Source organism: Tachypleus tridentatus, chromosome 1 (assembly GCF_004210375.1).
Source record: "Tachypleus tridentatus isolate NWPU-2018 chromosome 1, ASM421037v1, whole genome shotgun sequence".
In the NCBI taxonomy this organism is placed as follows: Eukaryota; Metazoa; Arthropoda; class Merostomata; order Xiphosura; family Limulidae; genus Tachypleus; species Tachypleus tridentatus.
In genome coordinates this window covers 43,935,723-43,956,304 of record NC_134825.1, presented here as the reverse complement: position 1 = coordinate 43,956,304, position 20,582 = coordinate 43,935,723, and the positions used below count along the sequence as shown (strand labels likewise).

The following is a 20,582-nucleotide window of genomic DNA, read 5'->3' as shown; positions in this document are numbered from 1 at the left end:
CTAATAGTACAGTTCTTATTTATAATGATTATACTAATAGTACAGTTCTTATTTATAATGATTATACTAATAGTACAGTTCTTATTTATAATGATTATACTAATAGTACAGTTCTTATTTATAATGATTATACTAATAGTACAGTTCTTATTTATAATGATTATACTAATAGTACAGTTCTTATTTATAATGATTATACTAATAGTACAGTTCTTATTTATAATGATTATACTAATAGTACAGTTCTTATATATAATGATTATAATAATGGTACAGTTCTTATAATTATAATGATTATACTAATAGTACAGTTCTTATTTATAATGATTATACTAATAGTACAGTTCTTTTATAATTTCTTATATAATGATTATACTAATAGTACAGTTCTTATTTATAATGATTATACTAATAGTACAGTTCTTATTTATAATGATTATACTAATAGTACAGTTCTTATTTATAATGATTATACTAATAGTACAGTTCTTATTTATAATGATTATACTAATAGTACAGTTCTTATTTATAATGATTATACTAATAGTACAGTTCTTATTTATAATGATTATACTAATAGTACAGTTCTTATTTATAATGATTATACTAATAGTACAGTTCTTATTTATAATGATTATACTAATAGTACAGTTCTTATTTATAATGATTATACTAATAGTACAGTTCTTATTTATAATGATTATACTAATAGTACAGTTCTTATTTATAATGATTATACTAATAGTACAGTTCTTATTTATAATGATTATACTAATAGTACAGTTTTTATTTATAATGATTATACTAATAGTACAGTTTTAAATATATAATGATTATACTAATAGTACAGTTCTTATTTATAATGATTATACTAATAGTACAGTTCTTATTTATAATGATTATACTAATAGTACAGTTCTTATTTATAATGATTATACTAATAGTACAGTTCTTATTTATAATGATTATACTAATAGTACAGTTCTTATTTATAATGATTATACTAATAGTACAGTTCTTATTTATAATGATTATACTAATAGTACAGATCTTATTTATAATGATTATACTAATAGTACAGTTCTTATTTACTAATAATGATTATACTAATATACTAATAGTTCTTTATTTATAATGATTATACTAATAGTACAGTTCTTATTTATAATGATTATACTAATAGTACAGTTCTTATTTATAATGATTATACTAATAGTACAGTTCTTATTTATAATGATTATACTAATAGTACAGTTCTTATTTATAATGATTATACTGATGGTTGAGTTCTTATTTATAATGATTATACTAATAGTACAGTATTTATTTATAATGATTATACTAATAGTACAGTTCTTATTTATAATGATTATACTAATAGTACAGTTCTTATTTATAATGATTATACTAATAGTACAGTTCTTATTTATAATGATTATACTAATAGTACAGTTCTTATTTATAATGATTATACTAATAGTACAGTTCTTATATATAATGATTATACTAATAGTACAGTTCTTATTTATAATGATTATACTAATAGTACAGTTCTTATTTATAATGATTATACTAATAGTACAGTTCTTATTTATAATGATTATACTAATAGTACAGTTCTTATTTATAATGATTATACTAATAGTACAGTTCTTATTTATAATGATTATACTAATAGTACAGTTCTTATTTATAATGATTATACTAATAGTACAGTTCTTATTTATAATGATTATACTAATAGTACAGTTCTTATTTATAATGATTATACTAATAGTACAGTTCTTATTTATAATGATTATACTAATAGTACAGTTCTTATTTATAATGATTATACTAATAGTACAGTTCTTATTTATAATGATTATACTAATAGTACAGTTCTTATTTATAATGATTATACTAATAGTACAGTTCTTATTTATAATGATTATACTAATAGTACAGTTCTTATTTATAATGATTATACTAATAGTACAGTTCTTATTTATAATGATTATACTAATAGTACAGTTCTTATTTATAATGATTATACTAATAGTACAGTTTTATATATATAATGATTATACTAATAGTACAGTTCTTATTTATAATGATTATACTAATAGTACAGTTCTTATTTATAATGATTATACTAATAGTACAGTTCTTATTTATAATGATTATACTAATAGTACAGTTCTTATTTATAATGATTATACTAATAGTACAGTTCTTATTTATAATGATTATACTAATAGTACAGTTCTTATTTATAATGATTATACTAATAGTACAGTTCTTATTTATAATGATTATACTAATAGTACAGTTCTTATTTATAATGATTATACTAATAGTACAGTTCTTATTTATAATGATTATACTAATAGTACAGTTCTTATTTATAATGATTATACTAATAGTACAGTTCTTATTTATAATGATTATACTAATAGTACAGTTCTTATTTATAATGATTATACTAATAGTACAGTTCTTATTTATAATGATTATACTAATAGTACAGTTCTTATTTATAATGATTATACTAATAGTACAGTTCTTATTTATAATGATTATACTAATAGTACAGTTCTTATTTATAATGATTATACTAATAGTACAGTTCTTATTTATAATGATTATACTAATAGTACAGTTCTTATTTATAATGATTATACTAATAGTACAGTTCTTATATATAATGATTATACTAATAGTACAGTTCTTATTTATAATGATTATACTAATAGTACAGTTCTTATTTATAATGATTATACTAATAGTACAGTTCTTATTTATAATGATTATACTAATAGTACAGTTCTTATTTATAATGATTATACTAATAGTACAGTTCTTATTTATAATGATTATACTAATAGTACAGTTCTTATTTATAATGATTATACTAATAGTACAGTTCTTATTTATAATGATTATACTAATAGTACAGTTCTTATTTATAATGATTATACTAATAGTACAGTTCTTATTTATAATGATTATACTCTCTCCAGTCTTTGTGTTTTACTACTAATAAATAATAAGATTTTTAAAAGTTTTTATCAAAAGTTATTATCAAAATACTCTGATTGATAGACTTGTTATACTTATTACACTGGGCAACACTTTTTTACTTATTACATTTTTAACACTTTTTTAATACTTACAAGTCACTTTAAAACTATCTCATCATTTTAACTTCGCAGGACCGGCATGGCCAGGTGGTTAAAGCGCTCGTCTCGTAATCTGAAGGTCGCAGGTTTGAATCCCCCTCACACCAACCGTGGTAGCTTTTTCAACCGTGGAGTCGTAATAATGTAACGGTGAATCATACTATTCGTTGGTAAAAGAGTAGCCTTCTCTCTAAGCCTACACTGCTAAATTAGGGACGGTTAGCGCAGATAGCCATCATGTTGCTTTGCGAGAAATTCAAAACCAAATAAACAGTTAAAAGTTACGGTTTATTTTTGTATCGTTTCTGTGTGGTAAATCCAATCGCATGTATTCAGGTGTATTGAAAGTAAATTAGAGAAATGAACTGCTATTATGTAACGTGCAATGGCTATCTAACTTGTATGAAGTCTTAATTAATACAAGTTAGATAGTCATTGCACTTTACATAACAGCAGTTTATTTCTGTAATTTACTTTCAATACACCTAAATTTAGCAGCATAAGACTAGAAGAAAGGCAGCTAGTCATCACCATCCACCGTTAACTCTTGGGTTACTCTTTTCCCAAAGAATAATGGGGTTGAACGACACATTATAATGCCCCAATGGCTGAAAGGGTGAGCATGTTTGGTGCGATGATGATTCGAACCTGCAACCCTCGGATTACGAGTTGGGTTTTTAACCACCTGGTCAGACTGTAAACAAGAGTTACATTCGACATGCTATTTCACTACACAAACGGGATTTGTACGGCCAGAATTATAGATCCCACCACCAACGACTCAGCAGTAAGTTTGAAGGCTTATAAAACTAAAAAAGACTAGGTTTCGATACCGGTGGTGGGCATAACACAGACAGCCCATTTTGCTGCTTTGTGCTTAATAACAAACAGTCAAACAAAGAATCACAAAACATAACGTTCCACCACCCTTACCAGTAGCGTCGCGGAACGTCTACAGGTTTAAGACGCTAAAATTGGTTTCATACCCATAGTAAACATAACACAGATAAATCATTATTTACGTTTGTACTTAACAAAAATTAAAACGTAAGCAGAACGTAACGAAAACACTAAACAATTAAAACAAACTACTTTAATCATTAATGAGTATGTAAAAATATTATTAATTTAATGAGCTGCAACCCAGCATGGCCAGATTGTTAGTGCACTCGACTTGCAACTTGCGGATCGTGGGTTTGAATCTCAGTACTAAACTTACTCGCCCTTTCAGCCGTGGCGGTTTCTTCTCTCTAGTCTTACACTGTTAAATTAGGGACGACTAACGCAGATAGCCCTCGTGTTTCTTTGCGCGAAATTCACAATAAAGGATTAAGTGCCAAAAAATGTGCTAAGTTGTGTGGATACCGTCATACATCTCGTCTGGGTGTGAGAACTGTGGGCATTGAAACCTATGGTACTGCTTATACCGTTAGTATTTCCACTTATAAAGAGCTGATTTCTTCTCTTTTTATTATCCAAGATATTATTAGAATTATGGCCGAAACTGTATTTAACATTGCATACTCTTGGTTATACAGGTATATTAAGTTAGATAAATTACTTACAAGGGATTTTGTTTTCTCTTATCTTAGCAGATGGTTTTGTATAATAAGAAATTACTAATAAAAATAACAGTAATTATTACTCAGTATAATAAACGTAAAAAGTTTTAAGTTTTATTTTATTTAACTATGTTCGATTTAGACCATCTACAACTTGTTAATCGACAGCCTAGTACAGTTATTACGTTACAGCTCATGGCAGGAAAGTTTATTCATTTGTCTGAACGCCTTTTCTTGGTGTTCCCCGCTAGTACAGCAGTATGTCTCCGGATTTACAACGCTAAAATCAGGGGTTCGATTCCCCTCGCTGGACTGAGCAGATAGCCCTTTGTGGCTTTGCTATAAGAAAAACACACACACCTTTTCTTGGTAAAGGGTTGCAAACCATGAAATTTCGGATTCACGTTCTGAGCACGCTATCGACTCGGCCACACCCAACATTTATGTATGTTTGCTTTTCATAGCAAACCAATTCGGGCTATCTGCTGTGTTGGTTGAAGGAATCGAATCCCTAACTTTGGTGTTGTAAATATGTAGACTTACTGCTGTCCCACTGGGGGATACTCAACATGCTTGGAAAGAAAGAAATTAAACATTTCAGTGTCATGCTAGAAGTTTTGAATTGTTTATTTTGACAACAATAGTCTGTTAAAATAAACAAAATTATCTTAACTTAAATATTACTGATTGTTACAAAATATTATATAATATGACAGAAATGCCAAATTATACATGTAAAAAATATATTACTGTCAAAACATAGACATCAGATTTTGTATTGAAATATAATACAAATGATTATGAAAATATAACGAATTTTGTTATTATAAGAACTCTGAATATATTTGAAATATCCATACGTGTAAAAGTGGGAGTACACTGAAATATATACATATATATATATACAAAATGTTTTCAAAAGGTGTAAAAATAGCCTCGGATACGATCGAAATGTATCATTTCCCGTGAAGATTTAAAATGTTTCTCGAGACCGGCACGCTCTAGAATCCAACGTTATGGCTTCGCCTCTCATTTCCTTCTTCCTCCACATGTAACCTCATTTTTAATAGGTTTCCACCTACGTCCCTGATAGTTCAAAAACAAGTAATAATTACAGAATGTTAATATTGTTCAGTTGCGATATATACATATTATTCAGCGCTCCTAAGTTCTTGATTAACTGTTTCGAAACTAAATTTATTGCAAAAAAAACAGCACTTGGTGTCAACGGTAAATCTGTGGGCTTATAATGATAAAAATAGGGATTTGATACCATGAACGTTTGTTGCGCATTATGTAGACTTGCGTTGAGTAACAAATAAACAGAATTACTAGAAAAATAATTAGAAATAAAACATTATTTTATTATGTTAATAAGGTGTGGATATTAAAAAATGTATAAATTATTTTTATTTTGTAAATTTTACTTCTTGTTATTTTTGAACAGTTGAAAAGATTATGTCAACAGTCGGCGCTGTCTTCAAGTTAGGTTAAGCACTGGATGAAAGATATCTGATATTTCATTAGGTTAAGCACTGGAAGAATGATATTTGATATTTCATTGAGGGTTCTCTCACTTCCTGGACAACACATTCAGTGAAATGAAATGCACGACCATGAAAGCTACCGTAAAGAACACGTGCGTTTCACGGTTTGTAGTGAAATGAAATCTAAAACTGCATGCTTTGAAAATGAGAACAAACCAGACTATTTATTGCACATTTGCCTCACTAAACTCTTATTTGAACGTAAATACGTTTAAAGACAGAGTGCCTTCAACAGGCTATTCGTTCTGTATGATGTCTTTCTTACCAGATGTATGCTGATCCCCTGCGGGTTTACAAGGAACAGCTGTTGACGGAGCTTCCGGCCAACATATTCATCAGTGTTCATCCGATTGACGACTTAATCTGTAAAACAAATATATCGGCAAATCGGTCAAGTGGGGAATTTTGGATTAAAAATCGGTGGTTTTACTGAATTACACTCGTCATACAAACGTAAGATATTCGAATAGTTTACTAACTTTCTGAAAAATAGAGATCTCCAGTGATTAAAAAACCTCGTGTATGCTGATTAAAATGTTTTAACCTTTTAAACCTATCGCTATATTTATATATATATATATATATACTATCTAGAAGAGCATTGAATATACTTAATTTCAACCAAACTGTTTGTTTTCAAGGTCCTTTATCTATTAATTTAGCAGTTTATATTTTACTTTTACTTAAACCATTTACTCCCCAGTTACATCAAGATTTTGTTTTTTAAGAATTTCACACAAAATTACAAAAAGAGAGTATAGCCACTCGTAATTTTAAACTAATGTACTACAACTTGTTTAGCACTAAGGAACTGGTTGTGGCGATCGGTTCAATCATTGTCATGATTACTAGTCTATCGAAGCACCTAAGTCTAATTATTAATTGATAATTAATTACTAATTAAGCATTGTGATCGTCTAAGCTATTAACCATGACAAGGATAGAGCTTTTTTATTTCAAAATTCGCGCAAAGCCGAACAAGGGCTCTCTACGCATTTCCTTAATTTAAATTAAATAAATCCCGGCATGGCCAGGTGGTTGGGGCGCTTCACTCGTAATCTGAGGGTGATGGGCTCGAATCCCCGTCACACCAAACATGCTCGTCCTTTCAATCCCACTATTGAAATGTGAAATATGGAGCATTTTCAAACTTTACACAAGGGGTTGATCACACCATTGCACCTGTTTGTTTTCCTAAACTTTGCTCTGCCTGGCATGGCCATGTGGTTAAGGCACTCGACTTGTAATCTGAGGGTAGCGGGTTTGAATACTTGACACACCAAACATGCTCGCTCTTTCATCATTGAGAGCGTTATAATGTAATGATCAATCCCAATATTTGCTGGTAAAACAGTAGCCCAAGAGTTGGAGGTGAGTGATGACTACTCGCGATATTAAAACAAACCAAATCAAGAATCTTAATTTTGAAGAAAGATACACGAGGGTTGTCAGCAGTAGCTGTCTCTAATTTATCAGTGTAAGACTAGAGGGAATGCAGCTACTCATCACCACCCATCACTAACTCTTGGGCTACTCTTTTACCAACGAATAGTGTGATTGACCTACACTTTATAATACTCCCAGAAATGAAAGGACAAGCATACTTTGGTGCAACTCTCAGATTACGAGTCGAATGTCCAAGCCACATGGCCATGCTGGGCCCTATTCCGAAGTGAAGGCCTTGGTTGCAAACAAATAGTTTTCCGGCTCCAGAAAGCCAATACCATGAGGCTGGACGTATTTTCTGGTACCATTAATAAAAGTATAGTATAAACAAGCATTTGAAGCTGATGAAACTCATAAGTTAACTATCCACAGGTTCTACCTATACGTGTATATTAATGGCTTGTATCATGAAAAATGTGGTCGAAAAACTGGAATCTCAACAACTTCACTGGATCACATGTCTGGAAAGCCCATTATACAGTTCAATTGGTTTGTTTAAACGCGGTCGTGGTAGTAGGTGTCCGCATACAGCAGAAGGTGTATTATAGATTTATCCACTCTTCACAGAAATTTGTTAGAACTGAAATCATGGTTTCAGGCAATGGAATATTATCACTGCATTAGAGAAAATAGTTGCAAGAGCAGCACGAGACCTAGAACACCGTGTCTATAATGTGCGATTAATCCTCAGTAGAACAGTTTATTATTTGACTCTTTTAAACCCAGTCTTCTCTGTTACATCTGAGACGTGCACAAGTGCGTGACTTGCCTAACTGCCTGATATTTTGGTATTTTAATAGACACATTCTCCAAAGCTCATTCCAACGCTATATGAATTTTGCTATAAGTGTCTGCCAAAAAAAATATATATATATATATATTTCTATCTCGCATTGGACGAGCTCTTTAAATGTCTTCTCTGTCTCCATGCACTGTTGTGTTTATGAATTTAAGGTATCAGCCATAAAACGACTAAACAACTTCTAAAATATTATAAACTTTAACTCAGAACAAATCCTTAAAACTTTAAAGCTGCTTTTGATATAAAAGAGGTTGAAGACTTACAGATATTTGGAAATATACTGGACCTAGACTAATGATTAACGTCCCTGAACTGTGAATTTTCATTTTGGGGCTGAGTCTGCGCCTGAATAGAGACGGTGAAATCCCACTATTCAGTTAGACAAGAGTTAGTCAAGAGTTGACGCTATGTGCTCTTAATTACTTGTCTATTCTCTAGCCTATCTAGTTTGTTTGTTTTTTAATTTTGCGCAAAGCTACACGAGGGCTATCTGAGCTAGCCGTCCCTAATTCACCAGCGTAAAACTAAGGGAAGGCAGCTAGTCATCAGCACCCACCGCCAACTCTTGGGCTTCCCTTTTATCAACGAATAGTGGAATTGGCCATTACATTATAACGCTCCCACTACTAAAAGGGCGAGAATGTTTGGTGTGACAAGGATTCGAACCCCCCACTACCCTCAGATTATAAGTCGAGTGCCTTAACCACCTGGCCATGCCAAGCCTCAGCAAAAATTAAGGAAAACAAACAGGTGTGATTAACTTCTTGTGTAGAACTCGATAATGCCCCATATTTTACATTTTTTAACTTTGAACTCATTTGAATATCTAATTAGAGTATGTTTCTAAACAACTCTTATTTGAAGTTTAAATGTGTCATTTTAATATAGAATTAACTTGTTTAGTAAGTATAAATTGCATGTTAAATTTACTTTTACCTTAAATTATCAATAAAATACGTATATATATATCAACGTGGTCAAATTATGATTGGCTATATTCACGGAACTCCGTTTGAAAATAATTTGTATATTAGTAAAATATGTCTGACCCTAAATAAATAAATGAACAACTACAGTGATTGTAACATACTAATACTAACAATTATAAAATCATGTCCCGAAAAAAGATGTAAATACAAACCATACTGGATTAAAATCCTAATATAAATAAACATCCAGTTGTCTTCGACTCAGAGGAGCAGTCATAAAATGATCATTTACTTATGTTCCATCAGTTGCTAACTAGTCACGACACGTACCATAATTTTAAGGTCCCTCAGATGAACAGTTTTCATAACCTAAGCCATACTGTTAATTGAATGAGTAATCTTTCGCAACACCTAAATTATTATTTCCTAAAACATTTACCTTTTGTAATTTCCTTGGTTATTTGAACAGTAAGTTGCGTTAAAATCTTTGTTTAACTTATTACTTGAAAGAATCAATAAACTGAAAGTACAGACTTTTCAACAATACTCTTATTGAATTTATTTTCTAACAGACGATGACGCTGATAAGAACACGACTACATGAAACAAACGGAAAAGTGTTCCCCAAACCTAGTGAACTTAGGAGCGAGGTTAATTAGTAAAACATTAGGAAAATCTTTCTACACATAACGATCGCTCTGAAGTGAAAACTTAAGTGTCGTTTTAAGATTAGAGACAAAGTTGACCAAAATATCAGCCAGACAAAGCAAGTTTTAAATGACCCTTCCTGTTTGTTTAGAGAAAAACTACGTCGGTTTTAGAACCAATGAAGATTATGAGTGAACCGTGATTAGTTTAAGAAGCACCATGTGAACTAAGGTGGATCGTATTCGTTTAATTTCAAAACGGCAGTCCTCAGAAAATTGTATAAATTGTTTGACTGTGTAAAGTGACGTGATAAAATTATAAACTTCGAAAAAAGTAGGATCAATACAGCTTTTATAATGAAATAATATTGTTAAAAAGAGGTCAGCAAACTTCAGTAGGGTTAAAATAAATCTAAAGTTATACAACGTTGTTAATAGAAGGGACAACTTTCAAAGGTATAACACTACATAATGCTCTGTTTTACGAATTAATTCCCTCGATCTATTTGAAAAGACGGCAGAATATTAAAAATAAGTAGTGACAATACTTATAACGTCTTTATGTAATACTCTTCTATATTCGCTCTACATAACAACAAATAAGATGAATGACTCCACTTAATAACACCCTATTCTACTCGCCCAACATAACAACAAATAAGATGAGTGGTTCTGCCTGATAACACCCTATTCTACTTGTCCAACATAACAACAGATAAGATAAGTGGTTCTACCTGATAACACCCTATTCTACTTGTCCAATATAACAACAGATAAGATAAGTGGTTCTACCTGATAACACCCTATTCTGCTCGTCCTACATAACAACAAATAAGATGAATGGCTCTACCTGGTAACACCCTACTCTACTCGCCCTGCATAACAACAAATAAGATAAGTGGTTCTACCTGATAACATCCTATTCTGCTCGCCCTACATAACAACAAATAAGACGAGTGGCTCTATCTGATAACACCCAACTCTACTCGTCCTATGTAACAATGAGTAAGACGAGTGGCTTTACTTGCTAACACCCCACTCTTTACTATCAATAATTCTGTAATAGAATAACTAATAAAGATTTCATCTAAACTGATATGAATTAATAACAAAAGCATTATGATGCGCTCTTTGTTATAGAAACTCTATTTCTGTGTACGTTGTTGTTTTGTTTGCATTTTATACAATTATAATAATTTTCATATAATTGAAATTAAATTATTTTCATATATCTCCTAAATCATTCTTTTAGTAGAGGATACTATTGAAATTTCGTATACTTGTAATGATACTGTACTAATGCTGGAATGCCTGTCAGTGAATTCCATGTTCTTTACTCGTACTACAATCTCACATAATGGCCTGTCGAAAATTACCTTTTTACTGATTTTCTTTTCAACTTAAGATGTTGTCAGAGTGGGTCTTAATGGAAAAATAGAATCATTTCATATTATGTAAAATATGCGATTTTTTAATTTTTTCTAGAAATTAGAGGCAGGATACATTTTTTATCGAGTAGAATAAAGTGTATGTTAACTTGGAAATTAAAATATTTTGTAGATGCCCCCTAAAGGGGATCTATGGTGTGGCTTGTCGTTCTTTCCACAGCAGGGAACAACGGGAGAACACTGTAGCATCATGCAGTGAAGTTTATTTAACTGTTAGTGTGCTGTTCCTGTGGATGACAGCTACAGCCTGTTTCACAAACTCTGAGGAAGAACGGTGGGCCTTCAGGCACTGGATTAGGTCTAACAAGTCAGAATTATGTCTGTGACAGAAAAATATGGACATCTCTTGTCCAAAGCCTATTATTATAATGGTTTCTCGTTCATGATGAGGTTTGAAAACTATTGACACCCTTCTATCAGCTACCACGAGACAACATATTATAGCGTCTAATGTAGCAGAAAAGAAAATTGTACTTAGATTTACACGCCAGTGTATGGATTGAACTGCCTGACAGTGATGAAAAAATGGTTTAGTCTTTAATATTTATTTATATTGAAACTTAACTCTGATAAATATAATGTATAATTTTAGTTGAGCAACTGGCAAGAACTTTAAATTAAATTCTGGACGATACGAGTCGAGTGTCATCAACATTGTTTGTTGAAACACAAAGCTGCACAATAAGTTACCTGAGCCATGCACCGCGCAGGGATCGAACTCAGAATTTGGACATTACTTACATCTGAATCACTAGAGAAGTTCTAGTTGTATTTTACCGATTTCAGTGCTAACAGTCAAATCACAACTGCGTTTAAACTATGTAGGATTTCTTCCCTTTATTCACCACGTGTAAGATGACCACAGAAATGCAAAATTATTTAAAATGAAGAACAGATTCACTTATGAATGTTGTCCACCTACTTTCAGGTACCAGTTTTAAGTTTTTCATCCTAAGTTTTGTCACCTACAGTCTGTTAGAAAGGCTTAGTATTAAATTATAACAGATTTTACAAGACGCACTGTAGTAGGACTTAAACTATTTACGTTGACTTTCGTTTCAATTTGTTTTTTTTATTGGCCATTCCGTCACTAAGTTAATCTCACGTTCATACACGTTCGTCATCGCGTAGCCTGATAAATAAAATTTTGAAAACAAATAGTACTGAAATAAGGTATACAAATAAACTGGATTCTTAAAAAGGCGGCTCGGCATGGCCAAGCGTGTTAAGACGTGCGACTCGTAATCTGAGGGTCGCGGGTTCGCATCCCCGTCGCGCCAAACATGCTCTCCCTTTCAGCCGTGGGGGCGTTATACTGTTACGGTCAATCCCACTATTCGTTGGTAAAAGAGTAGCCCAAGAGTTGGCGGTGGATGGTGATGACTAGCTGCCTTCCCTCTAGTCTTAAACTGCTAAATAAGGGACAGCTAGCACAGATAGCCCTCGAGTAGCTTTGTGCGAAATTCACAAAAACAAACAAACAAACTTGAAAAGGTTTCTCTGATGAAATGTTCCAATATATTGTTATAACCACAATATTCAACTGTTGTTCCCTCACATTTCAGATTATTTATGTGCTGTTCGAATGAATAATTAAAACAAGTAATCTCTGTGTGTTCTGCGCTCACGGCGAGTATCGAACCTCAGTTTTAGAATTATACACGTTCAGATGTACCGCTGAGAGATTAAAGTCGTAATGAAAAGGATGAAAAACTGTAAACATTTTGCACGTGTTTATGTATTTTTATATCAGCGCATGAGAAAAAACAATGTCAGAAAGTCCTATTTTTGTTGTCAGTTACAAGGTTACTTTAAAGGTTATCTGTGCTATACACATTGCAGGTATCAAAACCATAATTTTTTGCGTTATAAGCCACTATACTTACAATTAAGCCACCGACGGTCTCTGTAAGAAATAATTTAAATATTAAACAAAGCACTAGGAAAGGGTTGCTGAAAGTGCTAAAGGCTGCACGTGGAGCAAAACTACAATAATTAAAAAAAACAAACAAGGTGATTTTATGATGGCCAATAAGATATAATTTTGAATTTTGTCTTACAAATTGTATTCACTTTCAGACGGAAGCCGTGAACAGAATTACTGCTTTTGTTACTTGTTTGGAAAGAAACATTTTCACGGTTTGCTATTAAACTGTACTTGAATGCAACAAGAAACGAGTGAAAGTGTATAAATTTCAAACTTATTTCTTCACTGATTGAAACTGATTTTTCAAATCTGTAGTCTTAGTAGAAGTAACACCGAGCAGTTGGTTCTAGGTAGCTCATTTAACCAATGATCTTCATTAGACAATGTAAAAGAATAATTTAATATTAAGTTGATTTAGAAACACTTTGTTGGTTCGGCTCTCTAACACTAAAAGTTAATAATATTGATATATAACAATATTTATATTTAGTTAAATTAAAATTTGTGTGACATAAAACAGGTTTTTCTCAAAATATATTGCATGAACTTCAGCTAATATAGTTTGTTATACAAATATTAAAAATTAAATTTCTAGTCTTAGGAAGTTTAACTTTGAAAATATTACTTTACATCAGCAAGCATGAACAGCATATGAATAGTTGATTAAGTGGCTGTATACAGATTGAATTTAACGCTACAGATATGAAAAAAAAAGATATTCCTACTCAATATATAGAGGTGGAGCTTGTTTGTAGCATTGGGTTACAGACTGAAAAATTTGGAGCGATAAAATAAAAAAAAAAAGAAATTGTTTCCATTTAAAGCTAGTTCTCTGTCTCCACAGCAAAATAAAAACTAGTTTCAGTTTTTTTTTTATTAAACTGGACTTTGAACTGTGAACAATGGACCTGATTTTGACTAAAACACGTAGAAACAAACAATTAATCTTCACTTGAGGTTATGAAAACAAAGAACTTATTTTCGCTTGAAAATATAAAAACAAAGAAATAATCTGAGTTGAGACTATAAAGACAGGGTTAGTTTTGATTTGAGACTGTAGAAACAAAAATCTAGGTTTTGATTTGAAACTACTGACAAATGCCTAGTTTGGACTTGAGACTACAGAGACAAGGAATTAGTTTGGACTTAATACTGTAAACAAATACCTAGTTTTGTCTTGAGATCACAGAGACAAAGACTTGAAACTATTGAAAATACCTAAGTTTGACTTGTAACTTTTGACAAGCACCTAATTTTAACTTGAGACTACAGAGACAAAAAATTAGTTTTAACTTAAGACTATAAAGAAATTCTTAGTGTCGTCTTTAGATTATAGAAGCACAGATTAGTTTGGTTATAAAGAAACAAAAACCACCCATTTTTCGGTACCATCACTGAATCATATACACACAGAAATTTTCATTTGTGTTAATTCACTTGTATAAAGATAATCTTTCTTAATATGTAGAGCAACGAACGATGAGAAATACAAATATGTTTATTTTACAATAATTTGGTATGTGAATAGTATGTTTTATGATAAAATGTGGAAGTTTATAATAATATGTCTAAGTATCAGCAATATTTCCATGGACTGTATACAAAATCATGGCGGCGAAATTTATTTGTACAAAGTTGAGATGTCATTAAGAGCTAAAACGTTCTGGGGAGAAAATCCCCCCCCTTTCAATGTTCTGTGACCTTAATGTTGTAGACTATATCTGATCCAATAAAGAAAGTTTTGAGGTGATAAAACGACGTTCGTTCGACTTTCGCTCAGCTAAAGATGTATCTTCTTGATTTATTGTTTTCATTCAAAAGGCTTTAAATAAATTATTTATTTGTTTGTATTGTTATTATGCACAAGGCTACACAACAGGCCATCCAATGCTATGCCTACCACGGGTATCAAAACCAGGTTTCTAGCAGTATAAGTCTGCAAACATGCCACTGTGTCATTGGGAGGGGCTTTAAATAAATCAAAATATATATTTTGAAATCTTAATTGAATTTCATCTTTGTAGTTACGTACATTGCATGATGTTGAAAACCAAAAATGAAAGGTTGATGAACTGTCATACATGCTGCATAAATGATTATTTTCTATGTTTTTTAGAGTTTTCTTTCAAAATTACTAAACGGTTACAAGGCAATTAGTCAATAGTACTCTCCGCCACTCTTGGACTACACTTAGTAGGATTTAACTATCACTCTACCATTGTACCCACTGTTCCAAAACGTGGTGCTCGTTTTCTTTTTGTTTTCTTTTAATGACAACGGAATGCAAACCACGAATCTTCAGATTAATAATTCAGGCGCGTTAACTAAGAGGCAACGTCCTGACCTTTGAAAGAGATGAAACAAACTTTTCCACAATGAAAACAGTTAAACGTGTATTTCGGTAACTTCAATAAAATAATAAATACCAATAAATTATTGCTGCCTATGGGTCATCGTTAAGCTAGAAGGCATGTGAAGTTAAACCTCCGAATCTGATGCCTGCAGTGGACACAGCAAGGACAAACCACTGCGTAGCTTTTCACTAACCAACAAATAAAAGTTCACTCCAAAAATCTGGTAAACGGTAAAACTATGTTGCTTGACTCGGGTTGTTAATCGAAATGGTATTTTATTTTATTACAGGGTAAATCAAAAGCCAAAACAATGGTGTCAAGTAATTCCACTGAGGTAACATAGTTTCAAACGGAGTATCCACTTTTATAACTATAATTAATGACTAGAAATAGTTTCAAAGATAGTTTCAAACGGAGTATCCACTTTTCTAACTATAATTAATGACTAGAAATAGTTTGTTTGTTTTTCTAAATCATAATTCTAATGTAAACGATGTTATCATTACCTCTTTAGTTGCTTTCTTACGGAGATTTGGAGTTCCTACAAAAAAGCTTACGTACAGGGTGAAACAAGAATTACAAGTCGATAACAGATAGAACCTCATTGTATTTGGAACTTGGTTGTAAGTACAACCTTCTTATGCCTATATTTAAAAATTGAGCAAACAAATAAAGAAAACACTTTTCAAAAAAGGAATTAATGTAGTGATGGCTAATATCAATCCTTCAAAAACATTTGAAACAAGATATTGGGATGACATTTACATCATCTGTACATAATAATACAGACAAGAATTAACATATAGCAATATATAAAACTATTTAATCACAATTGAATTTAAACATTCTATTTTTGTTTATCAACATTCTACTACACTGTGTGCATGGTGTTATTATGTAGAGATGATGCAAATGCCATCCCTACTGTCTTGTTTGAAATGTTTCTGAAGGAGTTGTATTACATTCCCGTCCTTTTTAAAGAAGTTTTCCTTTACTTGTATATTACAATTTTTTTTAGATTTCTTGTAATAAGAAGTGAACTATAAGTGCAAAGACTGTTAAAATAAATTAAAATTATAGCACTTATTAGGGATACAATCTGTTTCAGATCAAACTCACACTGTGATATCTGCTGTGTCCAAGACTACCTGCTGATATTAACCAACCACAGGATTTCCAGATGATATTAGACAACCACAGAACTTCTAGCTGATACTAACTACCCACAGGACCTCCAGATGATATTAAAACTACAGGACTTCCATATGATACTAAACAACCACAGGAACTTCAGATAATATTAAAACTACAGAACTTCCATATTACATTAACCAACCACAGGCTTCTAGATGATATTAATAAACCATAGGCTTCTAGATACTATTAAATAGTCACAGAACTTCCTGCTGATATTAAACTACAGAACTTCCAGCTGATGTTAACAAACCACAGGACCTCCACGTGATATTAAGAACTACACGGTTTCCTCCTGATATTAAGCTACAGAACTTTCTGCTGAAACTAACAAATCACAGGACTTTCTGCTGATATTAACCAACCACCTTCTTGATGTATTACCTCTTAAACAAGACTATATACAGTACTTTCCAAAGAAAACATCCAGTGGCCCTGTGGTAAGCCTACAGCTTATAAAGATAAAGATCAGGATTCGATACTCGTGGTGAGCAGAACACAGATAGCCCATCGAGTAGCTTAGTGTTTAAGATCTACCAAACCATAAAAGAAAATCATAACCTAACAAATGGCGTTAATTTTAACTTGCAAATTAATTTTCCTTAAATTAAAAAAAATCAGTTGTACTAACCACTTAAAAATTAAGTTTTAATCAACAGATGTCAAATTTATTTAAATGAAAAAATATACTAGGTCGACAGTATTAGTTACTTTTATCAACACTAAATGATATATTTATGAAAGTCCAGATACCACTGAGGGATTAATGCAGCAAAGTTATAAGAGTTGTTTATTTTAATTTCGCGCAAAGCTACATTAAAGCTATCTACGTTAGCCGTCCTTAATTTAGTAGCATAAGACGAGAAGAAAGTCAGCTAGTTATCACCACCCATTGCCTACTCTTATACTAACAAATAGTACGATTAACTATCACATTATAACGTAACCAGAGCTGAAATGGCGAGCATGTTTGGTGCGACGGGAAATCGAACCCACCACCCTCTGATTACGAGCCTAGCGCCCTACCCACCTAGCCATGCTGGGCCTACTGTGAAGGATACATATTAGGTAAACTGGAGACAATCTACAGAAATAAAAGATTAGAATACGTTTAACAAGTATAAATAAATATACTTTTCAGTATTTCACAAATTAAATTATTTAAACAAAATCCATTATGCTTTTTGAAGTACGCTTTTGTTTATGAAAACGTACTACATATATTGAGGACAAAATTTTGTAAGCTGTGAGCGACTTTGTTTTTCACTAAAAGAAATGTAAGTAATTGGTGTAACTGATTATAAACTTTTGTATTCTTTGCAAAATGTTCAACACATTTATTTATTCACTGCTATTTTACTGTGCTGCTTTTATTGCTTAAGTATAGTTGATGACGTTTTCCTTGAAATAATTATTTTGGTTTGTTTGGAATTTGGTGCAAAGCTGCACGAGGGCTGTATATACCAGCCGTCCCCCTAATATCTGCATTTATTAAACCTTACAATCAGATATACCTTAAATAAGCAGAAAGTTAAACACAAATGGAGCAGTTCACTTTGTGTTTGAGAAAAGAATATAAAGACAGGAGTTCAAAGAAAGAAAGCGGAGAAAAAAGAAAGGAAAACCAGGTGAGATGTGAGAGAGAAACCGATAAAATAGAAAGAGGCGCAGAGAGAAAGCAATATGCTGCGAGTGAGAAACTAAATATATATTTCTATATCTATGTGTTGTTGATTGCAAGTATTAAATAATTGTTGATGTTTATGTTGTTATGAGCTATTTCCTGATAGAAATAAAGGTACAACACAGATAAAGTTGATGTACATAAACAAAGAGAAAACGAAATGCGAGTATAGCATGATTGTAATATTTACTGTGACTAGAGAAACCAACAGTTCATATTATTAGGTATATTATAACTAGAGAATCAACAGTGTTTTTACATATTCTCATCTATAGCGTATTCTAACATGGTATAACTGATATTGTTAGGTTTGCTATAACTCCAAAATCAACAGCGTTTTTGGCATATATTTATCTATAAGTTTATTATAGCGCACCACAGTTCATTTCGTTAGGTTTCTATAACAGGAAGATAAACGCTGCTTTTATATATCTGTATATATCTATAGTGCCTTGCAAAAGTATTCACCCCTACCAGTAACGTTGAATTTTGATGAAATACAAATAACGTAAAGAATTTTTTAAATAAACTTGTTTTTATTCAAAACTCTAATGATCAAACTTAACACTGTTGTTTGTGAAGAATGTTAAATGTCAACAAAACTTATAAAGACAACATATAAATTAATTTGCTGATTGAATGAGTGTTTAGTCCCCTAAGTCAGTACTTGGTGAAAGCATCTTTGTTAGCAATTATTACTGTGATTATTTTTGGATAGATCTCTGCCAGCTTTGCTTAATAGCATTGTGTAATGTTTGTTCATTCTTCCTAGTAACATTGCTCCAATTCTGACAAGTTCGTTGGGTACTGTTGATAAACTGCAATCCTCAAGTCTCGTCATAGGTTTAACATTGGATTCAAATAAGGACTTTGACAGGATCACTCCAAAATATTCACTTTCTTCTTTTGAAACCACTCCAGTGTGGCTTAAGCCTCATGCTTCGGGTCATTGTCCTACTAAAATATGAATTTTCAACCCAGATTTAGGTTCTTGGCTGACTCAAGCAGGTTTTCTTCTAGGATTCACTTGTGTTTTCCACCATCCATCTTCCCCTTAATTTTGACAAGCTTCCTAGTTAATCTCTGCTGATAAGGAGCATCCCCATAACGTGATATTACCACCACCATGTTTGACAGTTGAGATAGTGTTGACTTGGTAATGTGCTGTGTTAGGCTTGCGTCAGACATGACACATTGAATGTAGACCAAAGAGCTCAATCTTTGTCTCGTCTGACCGCAAAACCTTCCGCTTTGTTTAAATGCTTTGTTGGAAATTCCATACGAGATTTAAGATGATTATTTTATAGTAATGGTTTATTTCTTGTCACTCACCCATGCAAACCAACTTTGTGTAGGAACCAGGATACTGTCGATGTATGAAGACTAACTCTCATCCGAGACAAGGAACTTTGTAAAGTCACTGTTGTCTCTACAGTGGCATTCTTAACCAATTTTCTGCTTGACTGACTCCTTAGTTTGAAATAGCGGCGTGATCTGGTTAGTGACTGGGTAATATGAAGCGCATTCCTTTTCTTAATTATGGACTTCACAGTACTCAAAGGGATAATCAGTGATTTTGAAACTTTCTTGTAACCTTCTCCTGATCTGTGCTTCTCTACAATTTTATCCCTGACTCGTTTGGAAAGCACCTTCATGGTTGATCTGTTGTATCACTATGTGAGTTGTAGCTTTAACAGGTTCATTTACTCTGAGTCAAGCTAAACCACTTTAATTACACACTGACGAAGACCACTGCACTAATTTTGTGACTTCTGAAACTAATCTTTTTTTTTTTGCACCTGAACTGGTGTAGGGTTTCCGTAGCAAAAGGGTAGAATATACTTATTCATTTAAGAATATTTTAATTTTCTTTGAAAATTT

At 32.0% G+C, this 20,582-nt stretch overlaps 1 long non-coding RNA gene across 1 annotated transcript; it reads left to right on the top strand.

Moving 5' to 3' along the window:
- The first annotated feature begins 6,201 nt into the window (after window positions 1-6,201).
- LOC143247940 (uncharacterized) lies at window positions 6,202-18,636 on the top strand. The gene is made up of 3 exons (XR_013026775.1): window positions 6,202-6,723; window positions 16,338-16,446; window positions 16,932-18,636. It is a non-coding gene; the product is annotated as an uncharacterized LOC143247940 (long non-coding RNA).
- The last annotated feature ends 1,946 nt before the right edge of the window (window positions 18,637-20,582 follow it).